This window comes from Aythya fuligula, chromosome Z (assembly GCF_009819795.1).
Source record: "Aythya fuligula isolate bAytFul2 chromosome Z, bAytFul2.pri, whole genome shotgun sequence".
NCBI lineage: Eukaryota > Metazoa > Chordata > Aves > Anseriformes > Anatidae > Aythya > Aythya fuligula.
In genome coordinates this window covers 14,468,102-14,492,390 of record NC_045593.1, presented here as the reverse complement: position 1 = coordinate 14,492,390, position 24,289 = coordinate 14,468,102, and positions in this window count along the sequence as shown.

Here is a 24,289-nt window from a genome sequence, read left to right as displayed (position 1 = left end):
AATGCATTTTAATCAAAGTTCTCTAAAAGGATATTGGAGGACATTTAAAATCACCCATATTTAGCAGTTCACCAAAATTGTGGTGTGTTGGGGAAAAGATGTGAATACAAAATTTCTCCGTCTTGAGTTTGTGGAAGTGATTAAACAGGCTAGAGGACAATCTGGGACAACTGGGTGTTCAGGCCTGCTTCTATCACCTGCTGGAATCCATTTGGATCTGTCATATACACAGGAGACAGAGGAATCTTCTTGGTCCTCTACATCAGATACCATACATTTCCCTTACTGGCTATGTATGCATTGCTCTCCCTTCCATATGAACATCACTCTCACATGCTGCCTCTTTGGCATCTCTTCTCTCCAAGAATGTGAAGAATGTTTATTCAGAGGATTGAGGCAAAATGTATCTGTGATTTAGCTGGTGGTAGACCACAAAACAGGAAATTGATGGCAGAAAGAATCACTTTCCATGCCTGGGAGCTTGTATGAATATGGGAATCAGGTGATTTGCATATTCATTTCCCAGTGCTTTCTATAATGTGGAACCAAAATATATGACTTGCTGAACTTTGCAAAATGCATTCTCATTTTAAAGCTATGGCATTACAAGATAGGAGAAGGGTTTAATTTCTCCTTTCACCACCTGAGTGTTTACTCTGTGGAACCTAATAGCAAATATGAAATCCCAGGGCATTTCTGCAGTTATTTAACTTACTCATTTGGTAGAAATGTATTTGAACAACATTCTCCATGACAAATACAGGTACATTATGCCTCCTTCGTCTTAGAGCATTTGGATATATTTTAAGTAGGTCAGCATATTATGAGGGGGACAGATCTGTAATAAATCACTTCATAATTTTCACAGTAGGTAGCAGTCAGTTATTTTTAGGGGTTAGAAAAATTTTCTGGAGATTTTTTTCTACACTAGACACTTTATGAGAGTGAAAAGGAATATAATTCATTCATTCTCCTAGAACACAATGTAAACTCCATTTTGTTCCAGGCCCTAGTACTGTGACAAAAATTACATTTGAAACTTTACCTACTGGACTTATATAAATGAGATATAGACAACAGATTACCTGAGTATAACCAAACGTTTATCTCAGCAAAGTATCTTTCTTTTCACATACTACCAAAATATGATCTACATTAATTTTCTCTCTTCAGGTAGCTAAGACAGAACAGATGAATTTTGGCATCCAAGAGTTCATATTCTGAAATGTAGCTTCCATTTATCTTTTTGCCATCTGGAGGTTCTCAGCACTCTAAATGCTGAGAACACTCACCAGAATGCCAAAACAGAGATGAGAATGTATGCGTCTAACTTTAGAATCCTGCATATGCAGTTTTGCCTTTTGCTTAGCAGACGGCTTGCAGCAGTTTTAGATGGTATCACCATTTACATTTCAGTTCCTCCCCTTAAAATAAAAGACCAACGCCTTTTTGATGTTCATGCTGTGATAAAAACCACTAATAAGAGAATTTAAAATAACACCGCCAACGCAGAAAGATTTCCTCCATCATGGCAATTTGTATTTCCATATATATAGCCAAGTCCTGCTATTTTTAATCTACAGCTAGGAAGCTATACTAGGCATTGAGCAAGCAGGAATCATGGTTCCATGAGCCAGATTTTTCACATTAGTGTGGATCTGTCAAAACAACACTGAATCTTTTTCTCCAGCAGAAACGCCCTTCCAAAACATGGCCCAAGAAAGGCTGCAATTGAGTGTTTGATTGCATTTTGGCAAACTCACCCTGCCTATTGTGAATGTCATAATGTGTTACTTAATTGAGAGAGGAAACAAAATTTATTGAATGTTGAGCAACAGCCAATTTGCCAAAAATTATTTTGAAGATAGTGCAGAGCAATTCAGGATATACCATTACAAAGACACTTAATAAATGTGTCTAAAATTCTACTTTTTCTGTTTTGAGTTTGTTGTTGCTGTTTTTCCCTATATCACTTTCCCGTCATAAGTAATGGATTTCTGAGGATTTGTTAGAGTAGAACGAAGGGAAGGGAAGGGAAGGGAAGGGAAGGGAAGGGAAGGGAAGGGAAGGGAAGGGAAGGGAAGGGAAGGGAAGGGAAGGGAAGGGAAGGGAAGGGAAGGGAAGGGAAGGGAAGGGAAGGGAAGGGAAGGGAAGGGAAGGGAAGGGAAGGGAAGGGAAGGGAAGGGAAGGGAAGGGAAGGGAAGGGAAGGGAAGGGAAGGGAAGGGAAGGGAAGGGAAGGGAAGGGAAGGGAAGGGAAGGGGAGAAAATACAGGACGAGCTTTATATGCTACCTACCTTTGTGAATTCTAGTGGCTTTTGTGGTTGAAAATCTGTGATTAGACATTGAAAATAGAAATGTTAAGATTCTGATACTGAAACAATCAAATCATTTTACATGCAGTACCACCATCCTTATTTGGCATAGATGCTATGCTTAATATACTTGAATAATTTAAGCAATGTAATTAAATTAAGGCTCGTCATGGAAAAGTGCTCAACAGAGCAACAACTCAGAGGAAGTGGGCAATTGTTTTGAAAAATTCAGTCACCAGCAAGAAAACCCAATTCAACATCCTCACTTAGCCTTGGTTTATAGCACAGAAAATGAAATACTTTCAGACTTGTGCTAGGAAAAAATAAATAAATAAATAAAACCTGGGGGGGGGGAGGAGCAAAGTAAACTTGGAGGTCATGAGTTGCAATGACCGCAGTTCTTTCATTGCATATGATTACAATGATGGCAAAAAATATTAAGACCAATTGCTTAGCACTATGAGCACAAGTTTCATTATTTTAATTTGGCAGCTGAATTTTCTATGGACTTTACTGTGGTTGTGCTCAGCTTCACAAAGTTGAAAGAGATTTTCAATTTTTTAAAGAAAAAATAACAACAACAACAACAACAAAAATCAAATGCAAGTTCCTTGCCAGGCAGATTTTTCCCCACAGAGTTCCCACAGCTCTAATTTTAAATACTGTGATAGTTCTCTGAAAGAAATATTATGGATTATTCTTTTAAGGCAATTCGAAAATGATAATTGTTGCCATCTTCAGACATTCTCACCACAGTATAGAGAATTTTACACTGCCATCAAACATCTCCCTCCTGCAGTGACTCTTAGGCTGCAGCATGCTGTGTTAGAGACCAAATGCCCTGGCTTCTCTCCTTCATTCTGTGCTTGGAAAGTCATGCAGACTTACTAGCTTCTCCTATCCACACAGAAAATACAAACCCATGATTTTGCCATGTAGACTGCCCCAATTTTATGCAAGTCTTTCTCAAATGTACAGTCCTAAGCATCTTTGGCAACTGCGCTTTTGGAAACTGAAACTAATGGCCTAAACCAATTGGCTTGAGCCTAATGAACATGCTAGTCTGGTTCTAGACTCCCAAACTAAAGAGTTTATTTCTCCAAGCACTGTGGAGGTGTGGTTTTACAGTTCTGGGCAGCTGAACTCCACCACAGCTGCTCTATCATTCCCCCTCCTCAAAGGGAATGGGGGAAATACAATGGAAAGAGCTCAGGTGTTCAGGTAAGGACAGGCAGGTCACTTGACCATCATTGTCACAGAGAAATCAAACTCAGCATATGGAGATTAATTTATTGCCTATCACAAGCAGACTAGAGCAGTGAGAAACTAAAGCAACGTAAAACTCCTTCACCCCATCATCCTCTTTCACCTCCTGACACAGAAGAACAGGGAATGGGGGCTAGGGTCAGTCCCTGATGCTTCATCTCTGCCACTCCTTCACGGTCACTCTCTGCCCCTGCTCCACATGGGGTCCCTCCCACAGGATGCCATCCTTCCCAAACTGAGCCTGCAGAGGCTGCCTACAGGCAACAGTTCTTCAAGAGCTGCTCCCACACAGCTCTGTACCATGGGGTCCATCCCCCAGGAGCAAACTGCTCCAACACGGGTCCTCCATGGGTGGGCGGCAGCTCCCCCCAGACCCCCTGCTCCTGCGTGGGCTCCTCTCCATGGGCTGCAGCTCCGGCCTGGGACCTGCTCCTGCGGGGGCTCTCCATGGGTTGCAGCGTGGAGATCTGCTCCATGTGGGACCCATGGGCTGCAGGGGGACTGCCTGCCCCACCAGGGGCCTCTCCACAGGCCACAGGAGAACTGCTGCTGCATGCCTGCAGCACCTCCTGCCCCCCTGCTGCACAGCTGGTTATTACTCTTCTCTCTCCCAGGTGCTGTAGCACAGCAGGTGTATATATATATTATTTATATATATATATATTATTTATATGTTATATTATATATATATATATTATATATATATATAATTTATATGTTATATATATATATATATATATATATATATATATATATATATATATATATATATATATATATAATACAACATATATATATATATATATTTTTTTTTTTTTTTCCTTCCTTCAGTCAGTTTCCTACCTTCCCTGAGGCCCAACCAGCATCACTTACTGGCTTGTCTCTGGCCAGCAGTAGGTACTTTTTGGAGCCAGCAGGAGCTGGCCTGGGGCAGCTGCTGGGATTTGCTCAGAGAGGCCACCCCTGCAGCCCCTCTGCTATCAAAACTTTACCACGTAAACCCAGTACAGAAGGTCAAAGGGAAAACAAACTATTCCTTGGAGAACTACATCCTAGACTTCTATTACTCGATCTTTAATCTTCTCCTCCAAAAACACCAACAAAGATCCTGTTTTAAGATAGTCATATAAGATGTTCACTATTGGTGCAGACAGAGGATGAATTCTCAAAAAATGAAACAGATGAGTGAAACAAAACAACATCAATTGCATTCGATATAAGACCATGCCATGGGAAAGTTTAACTGCCTGGAAAGTAGACAAACTAAACTCTTTGAAACCAATCACATTCTTGTTTAAAAATAATAATAATCTATAGTGTGAAAACAACTCTTACAAATATGAGAAGTACAGTAAAAGCAGTCAGCCCATCTACCATCTCCTGGGACTCTCCTGCAATGCTCTGTGGTTCCCCTGGAGTACCTCTGTGTCACTAGATATTGGTAACATACTTTCACATAGCTTTCACATAAATCTGTATGCATATGTTTTATGCTACCTGGGTTTTGCAATGTTAAAGTACAGTCATGAGCATTAGATTCAAATACCTTATCTGCCAACAAGATTTTGCCTGCTTCTGCTTTGCTTAATCTGCCCACAATCCCTATACAGATCCAAATGTCAGTATCCAACCCTATGCTGGATAGCAAGCCAGGAGTAAACATGGTCCTTTTAAACAGCACATCCTGGAGAAGACTTCTTCCCACCAATCTCTCCTCACCCAGGAAAGAGTAAGAGTACTAGGGCTGATCTGAGAAAAAGCTGTCAGCATCATTTCTGTCACTGTTCTCCAAATAACAGAATATTGTTTTTATTTTATTGCCCATTTAGGACTGGAGAATCCCATTTCCTTGTTAGAGAATCAAATGTTTCTTTTATTAGTGAAAAACAATATATATTTCTCTCTCTCTCTCTCTCTTTTTTTTTTTTTTTTCTTTTTTTTTCCTTTCTTTAAATGGTTTTAAATCACATGACCTTTTAAGAAGATTACAGAGTACAAGAGGATTCTGGGTGTACTGATAATATCAGTCTCAGGAGAGGGATAAGTGTTGGTATCTATAATGGCAGTTACTGGTTGTCTCAGAAATGAATATAATATTTACTATATAGACAATTTTCCCACATATCCTTGGACTTTAATTTTTTTCCACTAATTTATTCATTATACATTGCCAGGCCTTTGAAGATTATGATAATATGCTTTCATTCCAAATTTGGAAATATTAACTTCCTGGAGGTCCTTCTGATATGTAGTATAATTGTATGAATGTGTATATATTTAGGATGAGGCTTCGGACAAAATCCCACCCTCCTGTCATCAACCTGAAATGGAGACAAATTGATGATTTGAAAATTAATTGGGAAAAAATAAAATTATATTAAATCTGTTAGCAGAGAAAATCATCATGGAGTTTGTGTGCACAAACACAACCTAAAATCTTAAGAAAAAAAAAAAAAAGCTAGGATCACAGTTTGAAAAGCTGTACACAGACCAGAGGTCTGAGATAAATAGTGCATACACATTCAGCCTACATTTTTTTTTTTTTTTTCTATCAAGGGAAAGTGTCTAAACATGCTGTTTATAAAAGCTTACACAAGACCTTTATATGGGTACAGGACAGTTTGGGTACTTCATGTCTATAACAGGAGGTAGAAAGCACCTCATACTCAGAAATCTTATGTTGCCTCTAACATTTTTTAAGCCTTTCAGTGGCTCCAAGACAGCTATGGGGAAGGATCAGAAAAAAAAAAAAAAAAAAAAAAAAAAAAAAAAAAAAAAAAAAAAGAGAGACACGTGTTTCTTTGTGACCTCATTGTGACCTTTCAGTACCTAAAGAGGTCTTATAAAAAGATGGAGATGGTCTCTTTACTCAGGTAGATAATGATAGGACAAGGGGAAATGGTCTTAAACTAAATGAGGGTAGATTTAGACTAGACATATAGGAAAAAAATCTTCACTGTAAGGGTAGTGAGGCACTGGAACAGGTTGCCCAGAGAAGTTGTGGATGCCCAATCCCTGGAGATGTTCAAGACCAGGCTGGATGGGGCCTTGGACATCCTGATCTAGTGGTGGCATCCCTGCCTATGGCAGGAGGGGTGGAATTCCATGATCTTTGGGTTGGAAGTCCCTTCCAACCCGAGCCATTCTATGATTCTATGATAAGTAACTAGCAAAGATTCTTGTCTTAGATGATGCAGGCATAGAAGCTAGGAAGTAGTATATAAACCTAAATATCAGCCTGATTTCTTGGTCATGGCAGTAGGGTACCATGTTCTGCAGAAATATTTTTTCATCTTTATTAGCAACTGAGCAGACAGTTTGACATGCTGACATATGTTGCTGGTCTCACAAGGAGAGAATCTGTCTCCCATGTCATAGAATCATAGAATCATTAATGTTGTAAAAGACCTTCAAGATCATCCAGTCCAACCATCACCCTACTACCAATGTCACCAATGTCAATACTACCAATGTCACCCACTAAGCCATGCCCTAAACTATACCCAGTGCCACGTCCAACCTTTTCTTGAATACCCCCAGGGACGGTGGGTGCAACCCACCCCTGGGCAACCCGTTCCAATGCCTGACTACTCTTTCTGAGAAGAAATATCTCCTAATTTCAAACCTAAACCTCCCCTGGGGCAACTTGACGCCATTCCCTCTAGTCCTATCACTAGTTATCTGTGAGAAGAGGCTGATCCCCAGCTCCCCACAAGACAGAGAAGGAAAGAAATCTGTTTTTTAGCAGGTTTGGCCAGCAAGGCAATTGCCCTCAACACACAAATCTTCATGCAGATATTTTGCCTCCCTTTCTATCTCTCTGGTTACAATGCTTTTGCAATGTCCTCATCCCTCAGCTCTCACCTTTCTCACAGGCCTATCCTTCACTGGTTTACCACATGGAGGAGCCTGTCTTCTTCTGCACACATATTTGTATTTTCAGACATGGACATCACACTGGTTTAGGTTGTTAACTGTAGCAGCTTTGTAGATGTTTGCCAGCTAAAACAAACATCCATCATGTGAGCAAGGAGTAAACCTACATTGCATATTCTGTAATGCTCAGTGAGACCCATATCCATCATGCCATCTGCAAAACAGATCTCACTCATGTATCAGCTGTTGTGTGATCGTGAAGTACCTTCATTGGAGGACACCTATAAACAACAGACTAGAAAATCAGAGAAAAAAGATAGGGAAATCCTACAAATTTTCGATTAAATTTCATTTTTCAGCTAATCTTTCAAATGTAATAAAAAAGTAATTGTACAGGCACAGTGTATATAAACTTTCCAGCTAATTCTCAACAGGTTTTGACAGGATCAGTATTTGTCTTATACCTGCAGGAAATGTTCCTGTTCTAAGTGTGCTTTTATCTAATTCACCTGTGGGGTAGAGCTAAAAATAGTTATAAAAGACAGTTTGTTAAGACAAAATGGATTGCTTCAGATTTACCCTTGCATCTTTAGAAGCAGAAAAAAATAAAATAATAGAAGTTTTCTTTTTTCTTTCCTCTTTTATTTACTAGAAATCACTTTGTTACCTCTCCCACATTTGTTCACTAGGACCCTATTTTGTGCTGTTTCTGAGACAATTCCATACTAATAATAATAACAACAGCAATAACCATAACAATAACAACAGTATCTTTATGAATAGACCTAACATACAAGATCTTTTAAGTGGAACTGTAACTGAGGGTTCTTCATAGCTATTGACAGCAGCATTGTCTGGAGTCACCAAAGTCAGCATTAAAAATGATGGCACAGGTAACAAAACCAGATTAATTTCAATAAGAGATTCACCTGGAACAAAGTTATAAATGAGTAAATACTTAACACTGTATTTTCACCCTGAACTTGCTTTGGTCACAAGTGTCTGTCATAGAACATCTTAAGTACAATACAGTGCAATTAACTGAGATTACTCTGCTATAAACTATTATTATTTGTGATCATTATTTCCTCCCATCTCACTCCTTTCTTCCTCTGCCTTAATTTTCAGGACTGACTCAAAATCAAAGCAATAAATGTTCTTACTGGTGTAAATGGCCCTTATAACAGCCTTCCCATAGTTAAAGGGGGCCTACAAGAAAGCTAGGAAGGGACTCTGTCAGGAAGTGGAGTGATAGAACAAGGAGTTATGGATTTAAAATAAAAAGGGTAGATTTAAATTAGATATTAGGAATAAACTTACTCAGAGGGTGGTGAGGCACTGGAACAGGTTGTCCAGAGAAGCTGCGGATGCCCCACCCCTGGAAATGTTTAGGGTTAAGTTGTATGGGTCTTCGGGCAACCTGGAGTAGTGGGAGGCATCCCTACCCATGGCAGAGGGGTTGGAATTGGACTACCTTAAAGGCACATTCCAATGCAAACCATTCTATGATTCTATGATTCTGTGAGTCTATGATTCTGTGATCTATGAAATGGATAGTCAGTGGCACTTCAAATCACTCTAATTTTCTACTTTCAAGTCTCACATTTCATGAAGACTATTTTCTAGTGGATGATTTCTAAACAATTCCTACTCAATAAAACATGCTTCAACAAAGAATGAGGCACATCTCAAGACTGCTTCCCATCAGTTTTACTTGTAATTATTTAAGAAATTACCACGTGGTAAACATTAGGCGTGCACTTCTGCTCTTAAAATCAAACCAAAAAATCTTGAAGATTTTTTCTTGGCTCAAGAAAGTTTAGGCCACCAAGTGTGTTCTGGGTTAGAAGTATACACTATAAAATGGTTTTTAATTTGGTAAGGATGATAAAGGCCAACACTATTAAACAGTACATCCTATCAACTGTTTTTCTAATATTAATTCTCTGGCAAAAGAATGATGGTGTTACTCAGAACTGAACTAATCCTTCATTTATTAAGCTTGGTTTCAGACCCAAGCATTCATTAATAGTGAAGAACATCATTGTATAGAGACATTTATGGATATATTATCCAGGATAAAAAATACTAAGGAATCATATTCTTGGGAAAAAGTGTCTGAAAAAAGTGAAGAAATCCAACTGTCTCAGAACTGTTTGCAAAATTACAACGTATTCTTTATGGGAAAAGAGAATTTAAAGCATAGTTAAAAAGAAAAGTGATGATTGTTCAAAGACTGGAATAGAGTATCTCACAATGAAGAGACATAGAAGGACAGCTAAGGAAATGGAAATTAATTATGTTGATGCAGAGTATTTTTGCCATAACAGTTGCACTCTGTAAATAAGTTTTGACCCGGCAAGGTCAACAGTTTATTCCCATTTACTGTAATAAGAGATTCTTATGAGTGATTCTTGTTCCAGCAGAATGGAATAGTTTCAGCAAAAACAGTAACCTTTCTCCCCTTCCTGTTCTTCTCCTCCACATCGATCTCCTGCCAGGTAGAAGTTCATAAGTATCCTCATATCCTCAGTTTGTATTATCAGCTTATATGTCTTGAGTGAGGATACAGCAGAGAAGGAAGCTCCATCTTCAACTAGACAAAATTAAATGAGCACTTGACTTCCTTCACTTTCTTATTGGAAGCCGGACCTCTTCAATTTAAATCAAATCGTTTTTCCTAATAAATGTTTAAAGAACTTGTGTGGTTTGCCAGTTGTACAGTTTTTGAAACTTTCTATCTAATGACCAGAATATTTGAAAGATTGTTGTGAATAGTGAAAAAGGACTTAAAAAATTGGAGGGCTACTGTAGTAGGGAAATATGAATCCAAGCAAACAAAATGGCAGAGCAACATAAGTAAATATGATATGCTTGACAATCATGTTTAATAAATAATAATAGCAGAAGGTATCTTTAGATGGTACTTTTATTTATCTGAAATCTGAGTTTCACACGTAGACACAAAGGTATTGCAAATTTTCCCCAACCTACATGTGGCCAACATTCCCTCCATGATTTTATATGGGGGAAAAGAAAAGAAAAGAAAAGAAAAAAAAGAAAAGAAAAGAAAAGAAAAGAAAAGAAAAGAAAAGAAAAGAAAAGAAAAGAAAAGAAAAGAAAAGAAAAGAAAAGAAAAGAAAAGAAAAGAAAAGAAGATTTATATATCAATATTTTGAATCCTCTGATCTTTTTCAGTTCAGGAGGTATTCTCTTAGAGAAAACTGTTTAGATGTAGAGCTTAGGGATATGGTTTAGTGGGGACTGCTAGCGTTAGGTCAGAGGTTGGACTCAATGATCTTGAGGTCTCTTCCAACCTAGAAATTCTGTGATTCTGTGATTCTGTGTTTGAAAATTATCTTATTAAGATAGGGAAACCACAATATCAAAAAAAAAAAAAAAAAAAAAAAAAAGCATTCAGAGTGTATCACTACTTTCAGAGTGATATTCTGACTTTTGTTTTTGTTTTTGTTATCCCAAACAGCCATCTGCACTCTTAGTTTAATTTCCATCATAAGAAACATTATTGTGTTTTTTTACCTCTAATATTCTCTCTGACAGTGGCAATAAGAGATGCTATTTAGGAAGAATGAGACTAATTGCTGTTCTCTTCCATGCCTTCATACATTCCCAGTAGTAATGATTAGGGATGTTAGAAGGAAGATTCCTTTAGCGCTTATTTTAGACATGTTCTCCAGGATTTACTCTTATCTTCTTATGGACTTAAAAAAAAAAAAAAAAGAAAAAAAATCTTTTCTAAACCAGCATATGCCATTTACAGAGCTGCTTTTAGACTACCTAACCTATAAATGCATATACACATATTTTTATATCAGTTCATATATGTATATATGCAATGTATTTGGAAGAGATCCACACGGTACCCATGTACATGTATGTATGAAAGATACATTAAAAAAAGTCTTTTTTTTTTTTGGTAATTTTCCATTGTAAGCACCATACTATTTAAAGCAGAGACAGAGAGACAGCAATCGTTCTTTAAAAGGTGCATAACATTTCACAGGTCCTATTGCCTCCAGCAAGATATCAATCACTTTTAGGATAATAAAAGGGCATGTGTCACAACTGGCAGTTCTTCATTTGAATGTCTTTGAAATAAGATCTGAAACTGTGCTGTTTCTTTAGTGGTTGCAACTCCCAACTTGACAAGGCAGCTGAAAATAAACCCTTAAAGAGCAGTGATTAGTACTTGCTATCCTTTTATCAACATATTTTCAAGGACACTTGAATGTTTTCAAGTGTTCATTACTTCTTTCTTGAAGTGAAAAGTCCATCTTGAAAACCATCCTCCACACACACAGACCTCTGAGATGAAATATAAAGAGGAAAGAATATGTTAACTGGTGAACTAAATGAGATATAGATTTTATATGTCTGACAGAGTTTTTGCCTGGGAGCATGTCAAATATATTACTAATTTTCTCTTACTTTGCATGAATAGTCTTGTTTCAAAATGAAAAAATGTCTTGGCACTGCAAGATGTTTCCTTAGACTTACATATTTAGTAGCTATAATATGTATATATATATATATATATATATATATATATATATTTTTTTTTTTTCTGAACATTTGAGAACTTTTTCTGTACGAACTGGAACAATTAAGACCCTAAAGCAATATTTTCTTGCCATTGTTTTACTATCTATACAACAACAAGTCTGCATATAGAAAGGGCAGCAAAACCAAACCAAAAACAACAACAAAAAAACACCAAAATTCTTACACCATAGAGAAACCTGTCAGGAGCTCTATAAGCAGGTTCACTGGAGGACATATAATAACAGGCAGAAAAAGCACCAGAAGGTTCACTGGAAAAGGATAAAATTCACAAAGAGCCAGAAGACCCCTTGAGCTCCAAATTGCCAAAGTCTTTATTACCAGAAAGATTTAAAGGTCTATTAATCTTACTCCTTAATTCAACCCAGATGACTTGTGCTTCTCAAGGTGAAGTTAGTTATTATGGCTGAATCTAATGTCTTTCTACAACCGAAACAGTAAGCTCCTTTTCTTAACACTTTATTCCCTGTTTCATACCTAATGTTCATATCCCATCTCTGGCACCCACTGGTCAGTCATTCCAGCTTGCTTAATGAGTCAGAAAGTTAATCCAATGCAAAAATTTAAATCTTTATTCCTGTGTTGAAAAGCTAAACAAGCTCACAGTGTGGGCAAGCACATGTCAAAATCTGTGCAAAGACAGGGAGAGGAGTGAGGGGAATGGGAAGTGGGCAAAGTACTTTTGCCTTTTGGCAGTGGTGAGGCACAAGGATGGCCAAACTGTAGCACCTAATCACCTCACCAGGGGCTTCAGCTGGGTAAAACCACCACAATTGTATATTTTAGTAAGGCTAAGCAATCGAATCATGTAAAAGTCATATCGTCATATCACTTCCTCTACCATGACCTAAAATCGTAGTTGATGCTAAAAAATAAAATGATTTTAAAATCATGCATTCTTTAATTGGCCTTCTGAGAATGTACTTTTCATTCTGCTAGTTGTTGTTTTTCTACCAACATCAGTAACGAAGTAAAACAAAAAACAAAACAAAGATTTTCACAAGCCTTGAGAAACTAGTGTTTTTTTTTGTTTGTTTGTTTTGCTTTTTTTTAAGATCAAGCTAAATATCATGAGACCCATGATAAAATACATAGTTCGCAAGAATGCTCTTTATGCTCTATATTTTCTTCCAAAGGATGAATCAAGCCAGATGGGGTTTTTTGATTGTTTGTTTGTTTTTGGTGTTTGTCTTCCTCTGTTATACTGGCCTGGAGAAAGTTTTACCTCCTATTTTCATTTGTTGAGACCAGATCACTCTGTAGAAAGCAGTAAAGAAGAGTTGGAATAAGGGCTTGGGTTTTTCTCTTTTCTGTTCATTTTTATTCTCCTCCAGCCAGCCTCACACAAGTTGTATTATTATACAAGTACATATTAGCATACAATTATGAAGAGTATATAGCAGAACTAGTCCTGATTCCATTCAAACAAATGAACATGAAGGCTACACATTTCAAGGGAAATCAAATATCAGGATGAGTTTCTTTTTAGATTATTATTTTTATAGCTTGGCCTCCAGATGGTGAACAATTGTTTGCTAAACTAAACTGATGTTAGAGAACAGCACTACTTTTTAATTACATCTTTGAACACAGAGTGTATTGAAGTGGAGGAAATGAGTTAAAGCTAAAAATTATTTATTGGATGAGGCATTTAGTATGAGACTGCAGACAATTACAAGAATGTCTGCTTCTAGACTGAAACACAGAATTGCTCCATTAGCTTAGTGGCAAAGAAATGATCTGAGAAACACCAGCAGTTTGTCTTTCACAGCATGCTTTTCGATTTAATGAATGAGATATCAAGCACAATTCAAGTGTGTCTTTTCAGTGACATTATCCTAAATTAACCTTTGGTACTAGCAGCTGAGAAACTTTACCACTTTACCACAATGCATTTTGCATTGTAATCTACTAAATGGAAAATGTGTTCCAGGGCCAAAGGTTAATAACCTTGGAGTTTCTAGATCACATTTTGTGTTGACACCCAGTCAGAGAGTGAAACTGGTTTCATGGTATTTTAATCATTTTCTGCATAAAAATCTACTTTTTGCACTGATTTTTTAAAGTTCATAGGTTTGAATTCTTTATATTAGTAATGACCTGAGTGCCTCTAGTACTCAAATTTGAGGCTGCTATTACAGTTAAATTAAGAAATGCAAGATAGGAAGGGATCTGTGATGTTAAATCCATCCATAAATATGGCAGAAATAACATGCTATTCTGTTCTTGAAGTAGCTAATGGTCTACTTCAAAACTGGTATATAATTCATCACCACTTCTATTCTAGATGTTATTCTTAAAATCTATTTTATTTTCTGGCCACATTTATTAACAGCCAGTTCAATAATCACACTAATTAAGATTAGACTTAATTTCCTAATTCAATTCTGTAAGAAGTGGAGGTGCACAATCAGGCACACAATGCAAATTCAATAGTATCAAAGGAAAAATGTAAAGAACAGGAATAGTCCTTAAAGAACAAAATACACCCTCAAGAATCAATGCACAGAGCAGATATAAAGCATAAAGATGATACGGAAAAGAGTAGAGTGGATCTGAGGAAGAGATTTGGCTGCAAAAATCCTGTGAAACATGAATCACATTTTTATTCCAACTATTCCTAGTAATTCTAGGACTGACTGAGTGAAACTACTCTTAGTTATTAGGTGAAATCCTTTAAATGAATTCAAAGGTAAGAAAATTAACTTTCTCATAGAAAAATAAAACTTTGATTTTTTTTCCTGATATATTTTAGATATACAGCTGGTAGATATTTATGTGTAGAAGGAGGTCAGAAAAAGAACAGACGTCATCTGAACCCTTTTGAATGTCAGAGGAGCAGGAGTGGACCAGGGTTGTGGGTGCCCACCCTTTAAGTAGCTCACACGGCATATACTTTCCCTGTGCAATGCACACAGATACTTTATCAAACCCAGGGAAAAGACATTTGTGTTGATGGGATTAAGGCCAAGTTTCTCCCAGTCTTCTGTTTCAGAATAGATAGGGAAAGGGAAAATTAAGAATTTGTTTATCATAACAGTCTGGAAGTAGTATATCACTCCCCCTCCAAGAGTGATTAATTGGCACTGCTGACCTTGCCATATGCACACACAAGCACAACTGATCTCATCAGCCCATGGAAACTGCTCCCTGGGCATTGCACAGGCAAACATCATAGGGCTATCACTCCCCACATTCCCCCAGGGACAGAGTGGCCAATCCCCCTTTTTTTTCACCATCATTCCCTGTGCCCAGCTGCTTGAGAAAGGAGAAATGTCCTCTTTGAGCAGTTCCTGATATCATACCCAGTATGTCAGTCCTGATGATCGTTTTCATTACTTCCTTTTTCTTGTTCAGAAAGACACTGAAAGCAGCGCAAGTTCCCAGCTCCTGTTCTGCAGGGAGGATCAAGGTGTACAGATATCTAGCTCTCTCTGCTTTCTGTCACTGCATGTTTTACAAGGATAAGGCTCACTGATAAGCAGGGATGCAGACTTGCATAGTAGCATACAAGTAAAAAGCAAGAAAAAAATCAATTGTTAAAATATTTTATTTTTCTTATTTACTGACACCACTGATTTGCCCAGCTCTACTGAAGACCTTGCCATTTAGAGACTATTTGTAGATTTAGGGAAATGAAGAGGTGGTAGAGATGGAATTTCCTTTTTAAAAAAAGATCATAAATCATCTAACGATAGCAATTGATATTTAGGCAAAGGAACTCCACCTTCCAAAGTGATTTTATAACACATATTTATTCCAAATGTCAATTACAAGTGGATTAAAAAAAAAAAAAAAAAAAAAGTCACTACATTTTAACTTACAAGTTATGTCTCAATAGGTGTGTCTGCGTTCTCATTTCTTGTACCTGAACAATATAAGAACCCAAATAAGAATTATGGTGGGAAAAAAACATGCAGCAGCATATGGTATTCTCAACAGAAAAGTGTGTTACAATAATTTAAAATAAAGAAAGCACTTAACCAACATTGTCCTGCACTAGGGACAGTTTTTTTCACATGCTGCTTCTTGTAGTCCTATGCTTCTGTTAAATTCAGGGCAGGAAATTTGTCTGAAATCCCTATGCTAGTCTCTGGAAATTGGGGAGAGCTCTTATGCAGTAGCTAATGCTTCTACATGTCAATGTAAAAAATGATTGTAGCTGTCACTAGAAAACTTGATAATTTTATTTCCATGTAATATATCCCTAACAGATTTGAGGATTGCTTTCGGATAGCAGTCACTGTACAAATATGCTTGTAACAGACACTGGTAAAATTATATTTCATATCTCAAAGAATCATAAGGTCATAAATATCAAAATAGCCCACTTCAGAAACTTTTTATTCACCACCTGTTTGTGTCATGTAAATGTGATTTTAAATTTTGTTTTATAATCACAAGACTAAAAACTTGTATCATTAAAAGTATGTTGAATTCCCTACATAAAAGCAAATAAACAAAAACAACAACAACAACAAAGCAGAAAACACACAAACACATGACCTTGGAAACAAATGGATCTTTAAGAAAATCTACACTGATTAGTGAATATTAAGTGTGAGACACACTAAGGTGACACTAACCACACACTAATCAGATTAGTCCTCCTGGCTTCCTCCTGGCAAGCTACGTCTCCCTCTCCTCTGCCTCAGTTTCTCTGACTGCATTATTGAAAATGTAGTCTGAGACTGAGGAAAACTAACATAAAAAATTCAACATGTCAACAGTTCTGAAGAAATCAAAGAACATGAAATCTCCTGCAGTGAACATGATGTTTAACTGAGATGCAAATCAAAACAGTCTATCAACATACAGAAAACACAGTAAACTTGACTACACCAGATACAATGCAGGAACCATAGAGTGGCATGTTTTTTTCTAATGATACATGAAAAAATTAGTTAAGGAAGCTGCATGGTACATGAGCCAGGATTATTACAAATAATTTAAAATACAGCAAAAATGCTTCCTCCTCTTCCAGGCCTCACTGAATGCCTCATTCTCCAACTTCAGCCAGGAAGCTGTGTAATAAGTTGGAGCATCTGCAACCAGCCCTGTCGACATGCCCATAGATATCATGACTGTAATGAGGTGAAATGGGGACAGAACTCGGTTTTTCCATTCTACTGGGTTTTTACATAAAATTAAAAGGTAAAGTATTTCTGTTCATACAGACTAAATGAGAATAACTCCAAGATCATTTGATTCCCCAGTGTCATATAAAAAAATAAAAATCCTCTTGCATGCACTCATAAGAAGACTTTGACCTTACTTAAGTGTGTTTCTTATTGTTATCCGGGTAAACTTTCCTGTGACAGATATAAATGTGGTTAATGAGATTTTAAAACACATTTTTGAGTAGTTCATTTAATTACCTTACACTGGCTTTGAATGTGGCCTTTAAAGGCCACTCCCTACAGCTGCCTTCTTTTATAATCATTTGAGAGCTATCTACTATTTAAAAAAGAGAAAACTTTGCACTAAATAATAATGAGGAAGCACTGGTCCTTGTTGCTTTGTTGAATGAAATTCACAGTGGGATTTAAGACTATAGCACCCCTAAAGACAATTTTCTACAGGCCCCCATTAAGAAAGAACAGGAAAATTCATTTCATAGGTATCTGTAGCCAGTCTTAGTGGTCTTTTCACACATAAACCTTTAGAAACACTTTTACTGTCAGATAAATTTTTCAAAATTACTGATCAGGTAGGTCCAACCTACCTTAACTGCTTACTTAACTTTATTAATTTTTTTTTTTTTCTATTTAATTTTGGTTCCAGAGCAGGAGCAAAGTTAAAGGCTTTCTTCCACTACAGCACTTGACAAATCCCAGGCATTATGGGAGACAGCTCTGCTACACTTTACCATCCTTTACAAGAACCCTGGTATCCAAACTTACAGAGATTACAGTGGTTCCCCTGACACCTTGAGATGCCACAGGAAGTAGAAGAGAACATGTGAGAAAAGATGACAACAACAGTAAGATATTTCTCTTGTCTTTCTTTTTGTGTGGTTAGGAAGGTTCATGGCAGTCTATAACAAGAGAGGACCAAGGAGCAAGCTATTGTACTGTATTTGTGATGATCCATTGTGCTGGTTATAGTAGCTGTTGTATTTTGTCCTGTGCTAACTAGCATTCACCAGGAAAGGTTTGGAGGACAGCATCATTTCTAATAGATGGCATGGACAAGACTGAAACAGGTCTTTCTCCTGCTAAACAGTCCTCCAACTGTATCTGAGTCCTAAGGAGTATTGCAGTGAATCTAAGAATGGCAAGCTTCCTTGTTGATCTGTCTTGTCCTGGAATTCAATAAAGATAAATAGCAATCCAGTTTTTATATTTGGATACCTTTGGCTCTGAGGTACACAAAATGTTATTTGAACTGTGCTTAACCTTTAAAAATAATTTACTTCAAGTGATGAAGTCATTCATGAGGAGTTATTTTTCTCTTTGGAGCATCTGTTATCCTAAATAAAATTAGTGGCCATGCTTTATCATGTCCCTCCTACCAGTCTTAACCATATTTTTAATCAGCTGAACTTGAAACTCACAGACTAATGGACAGTCCATGTGTAAGAAGATAGTGAATCTGTCAGAGAAACTGAGACACTGATTTGGTTACTTGCTTTTCTTCTTTCTAAAAGCAGAAGGGCATATTCTACCATTTTATGACTGCAGTTCCCATCAGCGTCAGTGATACTTGGATCCATTTGCAAAAGGAGTGAAATTAATATACAAACATAAATCATCTGTGTTTGATTATCTGTTGATATTCTGATGTTTCCAGCTGAACATCCCTGCTGGTTTTATTCTTTCCACGTGTATTTTCTGGATGTCCTGCCCTTAGTTACTGCATAAACATGCATTACTGAAAAATTTATGTGGATCACCTTTATACAAATTTAGTGCAAGTGAAATACTGTAAGAGGCTAAGAATCAAGTCTTTCATAGATACTTCATTTAGTCTCATAGACCTGAATTCATTAATAAGAACAGGGATGAGCAGAACAGAAACAGAAATTTATGTCCTTTAAGAAATACATGATAATGTAAATAAACGGAGTCTATCACACTGAACAAACTGAACAGGAGAGGATGCCTTAACAAAATTGTACTAAAAAATGAATGTTCAAATGTGACAATATTTTCCTTGACAGAGAAAAGCTGTTGCCCCTCAGCCAAACCAATAAAATAGATTGTGTGAGTACTCACATGTCACTGGGAAAAGTAAGGTTTGGGTAGTTTCTCTTAATCTAGACTTCTACTCTTTTAGTCTTACTGTATATTGTTCCACATGGTGCCTGCACAGTTGCTGCTTGCCCCCTCCCGTCTTTGGTAAATGGGAACTTTTTGGAGGAAAAATTTAGAAGTCTTCTTTTAAATATTTACTCTTAGTAGTAATTAATTTCTATACTGCTTTTTTTCGATTGCCTTTTTTCTTGATTTTTATCTATTTTTTTCCTTGTTTCTTCTCAACTATCATAAAATTAACAGAACTAGCAAGGCATTAAAAGCATTTATCCACAATATTTTTTTGTGGTATGCTTGTATCAATATAAAATTTCTACTGTATTTTCAAGAATATAAAAATATATATTTCTACTTCACCACTTGCTAGAGTCATCAAAGGAACAAACTATTTTCTAGTCTCATGGTCACACATATAACCTTATTTTCTTAAGTCTGGTGATTGAAATGATTCCATCTATTGTAGAAAACTGTCATACCATAATTTTGAATTGTATTTGATTTAATTATACTTAACTGGGTAGCTTTGGATCAAATAAAGAGGATATTTAAACATTAGACATGTAATCTAGTCTTATCTCTTTATAACGCTTCCTTTCTTGTGCAGCTATCATGCAATGGATTTACTATTCACACACCTAGTTACTTAATGACAAGGTAACTTTCTTCATATTATGCTTGTTCATAGTCTATGCTCTTGTCTGACATAAAAAGCCAAAATCAAGGGTCATGCAATTTCTGTTATTTCAACAAAAGGTTAAAGCTCTTTCATAGAAACATAGAATGGTATGGGTTGGAAGGGATCTTAAAGATCATCTAATTTCAAGCCCACTGCCACAGACAGGGACATCTTCTACTAGACCAGGTTGTTCAAAGCCCCATCCAGCCTGGCCTTAAACACTTCCAGGCATGGGGCAGTCACAATTTATCTGAAGGAGTGGTGGAGATGAAGCATCAGGGACTGACCACAGCCTCCATTCCCCATTCTCCTGTGCTGCCTGGGGGGAGGATGTGGAAAAGGGTAGATGGAGGGGAAGTGTTTTTGATTTTTTTCCTTTGTTTCTTACTTCTCTAGCTTGTTAGCAATAGGCAATAAATTTTACTGTTTCCCTTCTCTGAGTCTCTTTTCCCTGTGACAATAATTGTTGCGTGATCTCCCTGTCTTTATCTCTACCCTTGAGCCCTTTGCATCGTATTTTCTCCCCCTTTCCCTTTGAGGAGGGGGAGTGAGAGAGAAGTTGTCATGGAACTCGTCTGCCCACCTGAGTAAAACTACTGCAGGAAAGAGTCTTGATGATGTGCCAGCACTGTTCAGCAATAGACACAACACTGGTGTGATACCAATGTTGTTCTAATTACAAATGCAGAGCACCGCACAATATGGACTGCTGCAGGGAAAGTTAACTCCATCCCAGACAGACCCAGCACAGACTGGATTACCCCAGCCCAGGTGCAGGACCATGCATTTGGCCTTGTTGAACATGAGATTTTCAAAGGTCCACCTCTCAAGCCTGTCCAGGTTCCTATGCATGGCATCCCTTCTCTCCAGTGTGTCAACTGCACCACACAGTTTGGTGTCATTGGCAAACTTGCTGAGGGTGCACTCGATCCCACCCTCTTGTGTCACCAACAAAAAAATTAAACACTGCTGGTCTCAATATTGACCCCTGAGGAACACCACTTGTTACTGATCTCCATTTGGACATTGACCACAATGGCTCTTTGAGTGCGACCATCCAGCCAATTCCTTACCCAGTGAGTGGTCCTTCTGTTAAATCTTTTTTGACAGCAACAAATACTTTGCACAAGTCCAGGTAGATGACATCAGTTTCTCTTCCCCTACCCACCAATGGTATAGCCCCGTCACAGAAAGCCACCAGATTTGTCAGGCACAATCTGTCCTCAGTGAAGCCATGTTGGCTGCCACCATTCACCTCCTTATTTTGCATGTGCCTTAGCAGAGTTTCCAGAAGGATCTGCTCCATGATTTTGTGAGCAGAGAGGTGAGACTGACTGCCCTGTAGAAATGACTAAATCAGTTAGAGATTATGACCTACACTTACTGGGAATTCCTCTTCTGTGGACAATAATTGCAATCCCCAATCCCCATCACGAATGGGTTTCAATGGGTGCCTCCTGGCTTCGGGCAGACACCATTGAGCCAGTCACTGTAGCACACATATAGCCCTGGATGTCTAAAGGTACAACAGACCTGTTATTGCTCAACCTTGGGTGGCTGAATGCCACTCATCCCTCTAAAAAGTTGGATTCTGACTGCTTGGGGGTCACATGCCAGAGTCTGACTTTCATTACTGTAGAGTAAGCGCCTACTTTACTTGGAAGTGGATGTAGATGAATTCTCCACTACCAACAAACATTATGAATTTCCATAACACCTCCCCTTTACCGTCTTTTTTTCCTGCAGAATGAAATGGAGTTCTCTGGAAGATTTACATATATGTGACAGAGATTGAATGAATATAGCCAGGCAACAGTTATCTTGAACAGAAATAAAGCCATGAGTGCCCTCAGCTGGTATACAGAGAACTATGCCAAGGCATTGCTTTACCTTGTCCCTTAGCACTCACAGCGTGATTAATCCTGTAAGTCATGGTCTGTCTACCTAAGGGTAATAGGTACAGCAGTTTTGACCTTAACACTGAGAGATTTCACAGAAGGTTTAACAGGAAACCTATCATTTAAAATGGCTTGTTATCTTCCAAAAATAATACATTTTATCAGAAAATTGTCAGCTATCTCAAGAGGTTTCGATACCTTTCCTGCTTACAGCATGTGGTCCATTAGGAGGGCTAAGAAGGCAGCAACCCTCCAGGATTGGCTACACTGCAGCAGTGGAGCAAGCACAAAAGTCATCCTCTGAAAAAAAATCATCTCCTCACCCAGGCTGTGCAAAGTGCATGTCTGGCAGAGGAGTGCCCAGCCATGCCTTGCAGGCTGTGCCCAGTTCTTGGGCTGTCCACAGTCAATAGGAAAAATTCCCTCTGCTCCTGGATGCTTTTTCAGATTGTCCTTGGAGAGAAAGACAGGAATAGACAGTCTTCCTACTGATGGTTAAATTAAAAACTTCTCCATATCAAGAAAACAATGTCAACACACTGAGTTCTTCAAGATGAAAACAATTCCATATGATGATATGTACGGTCTCCTCAGTGCTATGAGTCTAAACTCCAGCATGCCTCCACACCAGAAAGGAAAGTTATGTTATGTTTAATTAAGCAGAGTGTATGAAATGTATCGGGTTTAGAACACCTTTTCCAAACAACCTCATCACTGCAGAACTTTGCTTGCATGACAAAAATACTGGTATGTATCTTTGTCAGTAGATTAGACATCTTTGTGCAGATGTTCAAGTTGGAACTTATTTTCTTAACAGTTCTCTTTCATCAGGAAATACACTTAGTACTTTTTCCCCCTCTCTCTCTTAAAAAGTAAAAATAATAAATCTCTGCATTGTAAGCACTATGCTTCTATTCAGTGTATCAGTACATGTATTTCCCTGAGAGTTTGAGAGCTTTTTTTCTCTTACTACTGTCAGGCCAGCTGCACATTGGTTTCCTGAGAAATACTTTAACACTGCCATAACCCACAATAAGAAGAGAATGGAAAATACAGCAAAAGCAGACTTATCTCTACATAAGCCTTGGAAATAGCTATGCTCCTAATAACACCCAGTATCCTACTTTGGTCAACCACAAGTCAATATGGCAGAAGTCTTAACAAACCAACATCTTTATCCACAAGTAAAATGGAAACTACACCTGTTACAGTCTAAACTCTGGCCAAATAAATAATTAGTGCTGGGAGTATATTTCCAAACACATCACATTTCTTTGGAAACATGGAAGTTAGGGTTTGTTGACTTGGAATATCATTAGAATTCAGCTGACAGCTAACCCTCAGCTCTTCCAGACCTCTGTCTCACAGAAAACCAGAGCTTCTCAGTCCCTGAGTGCTGGGGCTCTGTAACTTTCCCTTCCAAAAGAAATAAACTGAAATTATATTGGCATCTATAGCACAAACTGAATTTTGCTTTCTTACCAAGAACTTAATTGAAGACCATTCTCACAGCAAGAATCAAGCCTTTCTCTTAAGCTAGATGCTCTGATGTTATGGTATTGGCAAACAAGAATTTATTCTGGGTTAAGGACTTATATAATGGGCATGACTGGTAGGGCCAGACTGCCAGGCAAAGCTGAGAATAGATTTAAAATAAGATGCAATAAATATTACAGAGTAGCTGCACACAGTCTCTGTACCCTGTCCTTTGCCAATATGCATGCTTGTGCTTACTACTTCCACCTGTTCAAAGGAACTAATTTGGAGAAGAAACAGGACTTGGATGGGTTCTCAACATAAATTCTCCAAGAGGGAAAAGGACTAATAACAAAAAAATCATATTTTGCAATATTTGGTAATTGTGTACCTGCTGCCTTGGAATAAATGTTCCTATACTACTGCCTATAATACGACTTAATTTGTAGGAAGAAAAGGAAGAGGAAGAGGAAGAGGAAGAGGAAGAGGAAGAGGAAGAGGAAGAGGAAGAGGAAGAGGAAGAGGAAAAAACAGTATTCATTGAGCACATGTTATTCTGTTCTAGAACTGTGCGTGAAGTACAAGAAAGAACAGCAAAGCAGTTTCTGGTGACCCACTTTCTTCTGGACTTTCATATATTTACATAACATAAAGATCTATCAATGCTTTGAGAAATATTGCATTTTTATATAAGAATATCAGTTTTAGATTATTTTCCTATCTATGCTTGATTTGGAGGTATCAGAAACACTTTCCAAGAGTCTATTCTCTCTGACTGTACAAGACTTTGATTTTGACCCTGTTTTGTTGTTGTGAGAAAATGTTATTTTAAATGCAAAACCTTGTTTCATTGGAGTCAACAACAGAGACCTAAACACAAGAGCATAGTCTTCAAAATCTTCAACCTTTTTTCTGTAATTCTGTAAGCCAGTACTGACAGCCACAG